This window comes from Pongo abelii, chromosome 2 (assembly GCF_028885655.2).
Source record: "Pongo abelii isolate AG06213 chromosome 2, NHGRI_mPonAbe1-v2.0_pri, whole genome shotgun sequence".
Classification (NCBI taxonomy): Eukaryota; Metazoa; Chordata; class Mammalia; order Primates; family Hominidae; genus Pongo; species Pongo abelii.
The window spans coordinates 128,986,248-128,989,380 of record NC_085928.1 but is presented as its reverse complement, the minus strand read 5'-3'; the positions used below and the strand labels follow the sequence as shown (position 1 = coordinate 128,989,380).

At 38.0% G+C, this 3,133-nt stretch overlaps 1 pseudogene; it reads left to right on the top strand.

Moving 5' to 3' along the window:
• Positions 1-1,959: 1,959 nt before the first annotated feature.
• LOC129058610 (cysteine-rich protein 1-like) lies at positions 1,960-2,448 on the top strand (annotated as a pseudogene).
• The last annotated feature ends 685 nt before the right edge of the window (positions 2,449-3,133 follow it).

The following is a 3,133-nucleotide window of genomic DNA, read 5'->3' as shown; positions in this document are numbered from 1 at the left end:
ATTTCCATGTTAGCAGATAGAGCATGAGACCATGCCTTAGAGAAGAGAGTTGTTAGCGAAGTGCCAAAGTTTGAAGCAGGGGTAGGGTATGGAAGATGAAGAATAGAAACAGAAATATAAAGCCAATCCAGAGCTGGAAGTTGAACAAGAGAACCACAGCTAAGAAAATAGCAGTAACAATGTATTCAAATTTAGCTTCTTTAAGAAGCATCTGGAGAAAAAAATGTGGGTGACAAGCTGCCACCCTCACTACCCTGGTTGGGATATAGAAGGACATGAGAGGAGGGTCAGGAATCTATACAGCAAGCAGTACAGACAATTTCAATGCAAGTAGTCCTTGAACCCCACATTAAAACAGTGAACTAAAGGAAGAAGCAGAAAATAAATGCACACAGCAGGGATGGAATCATTTTATAGAAGAGATTTTATGGGATTTTTATGGAGCTGAATCCCTGGTAGTCACAGGAGGACTCTTAAAATTGAAGCTGAGTTCATTTTTGAAAACAGAAAAAAATCTATGCTTAACTAGTTTGCAATATAAGATTTTGACTTATTCTTACTGTAATTACAAATCAGAACTTTAAGCAATGTCCTATATATTTTTTTAAAGCAACAACATGAGGTCACACAATGTCCTATTTTTAGTAAAAAAAAAAAAAAAAAAAAAAAAAAAAAAAAAAAAAAGACATTAGGATGTAAAAAACAATAAAAGCTATAGTTTAAATTTCTAGCTCTTCTTAGAGTTGTAGAGGTATATTTCATCAACAATGTATAACAATTAAAGTAATTTCAATTAGGCTAAATATCAGGTTAAAAAGAGCTATGAGTTAGGGTTTAAGTTTAAAGAGAGCTACAAACAGGGAGTCTAGGCCTTAAATAAACCAACCTACAGGTATTTATTGAACACCAACCACATAACCATCATTTTATAGGCACCATGGAAAAGAAGACAAATGTCCTTGGCTCCAAGGATATTATAAATATGGAGACAAGGCATTTAATAATAAATGAGAATCATTTATTCATTCAGCAAACATTTACTGAATATCTGCTAGGCTGAAGACTGGCAAATATGAATGAAAAATTATTTTGTATTTATTATCTATCCTTTATGCCTTTTTGCTTGTCTAGAATATTTTATAATGATTTTAAGTGTTAGTTAAATTGTTCCAGTTTAGTGCTGGCTAATAACAACTGCTAATAATATTGATTTCAGGTTTGAGAGAATATAGCACTCAAGACAGTTAGAATTAACACTAATTGAAAATTATGCCTTTAATTGATCCTAAAATAAAAAAAAAAAATCTGGTAATGGCTTTTGCTTTTAATTACATGTACTTACTTTTCCTTTCAAACTGCCTTTAAACTCTTCATATCATTTATTCTGGAATTTAACTAAAATACTGCCTGATATTATTTCCTAAGACTTTACACATGTATATCTCAGTCTTTCAACACAGCCAAGAGAAGGGATCCTATCTTATGCCCTTTTATATTCCCACGATACAGCACCACTTCCTAAAGATTAATAATGATCCATTCAAATATGAAAGAATCTTGTTGTAAGTACAACATAATTGGACAGGTGCTAGACTACAGGATTGCCACATTATTTCAGTCTTTACTCAACAGAGTTATGTTTCTAAGAATGCGGGTGATGCCCTATTCAAAAGAAAAATAAACTGTGAAATAATGGCATTACACTGTTTTAATGAGAAAGATGATAATAGGCTTTCCTGACAAAAAATGATTAGATTTATGGATCAGAAAAGTTCATATACTAGTTCAGAAGAAAAGCACTTAAATATGTTGATCAGCCAAGCTCCCTGTGCAATGTAAAGCTGTGTAAATGTTAATCCCAAAGTAAAATCTTTACCTAGTAGAAATTTAAAATTTAGTCTCACACCTGTAACCCGTCCCGCCCCAGCCGCCGTCGCCGGCACCGGACCCGGAGCCGCCATGCCCAAGTGCCCCAAGTGCGACAAGAAAGTGTACTTCGCCGAGAGGGTGACCTCTCTGGGCAAAGACTGGCCTCGGCCCTGCCTGAAGTGCGAGAATGTGGGAAGACGCTGACCTCCGGGGGCCACGCTGAGCACAAAGGCAAGCCCTACTGCAACCACCCTTGCTATGCCGCCATGTTTGGGCATAAAGGCTTTGGCCGGGTGAAGCCGACAGCCACACTTTCAAGTAAACCGGGTGGTGGAGACCTTATCCTTGGCCACTCGCTGGGCCACTCTCCAGGCAAATGCCAGGCCTCGCCCCCAGATGCCCAGGGCTCCTTTGTAGCCCCTAGTGCCCTCAATAAACATGAACACTTGGGAAAAAAAAAAGGAAATTTAAAATCTAGAAGGAAGATAACAGGAACAAAAGACATTCAATTAAAAAGAAAGAAGATAAGAATTTTAATGCACCCAGTTTAAATTTTTTGTGTTTAGGAAGACTATGAAGTGAATGTAGGTTGTATTTTTACTATCATGTTATTTATATGCCATTATTAGGTAGCTGAATTTCTATTTCAGCCATTACAAACTGCATCAGTTGCTTTTACTGTCTTGCCAAGCATATCTGACAACTCCTACCTACCTTCAGGTCTCTAAGTTCTTTTCTTTTGTCCCATCAGACGCCTACTTCAATCTTCAAGCCCTTCTCCCTCCTCTTCAAATCAACAGCTTCTAGTTTATCTACTCTTTTTAACTTCCTTAACTTCCTGTTTCCACTTTTCCTTCTATTGAATTGACCTCTGACTCTCTATCAGCTCCATTCTGCCCCAGGCCTCCTGAGTGGTGCTGGAGAAAATGGCAAAAACCACCTGCTACTCAAAGATCAACAACATCAGCAACACCTGGGAGCTTGTAGGAAATGCAGAATTTCAGTCCTGCCCCAGGTCCACTGAATCAGAATCTGCATTTTAACAAGATCGCCAGATGATTCATATGCACATTAAAACTGACAAATATTAACAGAAAACACTGCTATAAAAATCATGGTCTCCAGTGGCAACTGAGTGGCAATTGACCTTAGTGCCTCTGAACATCCTAGGCAGATCTCCCTGAGCAGCATGCTATTCCATTCCCCAGGGCTGCCATTTCCAACCTGACCCTCTCTTTGGAAGTTAATCAGTTGCTTTACCCCT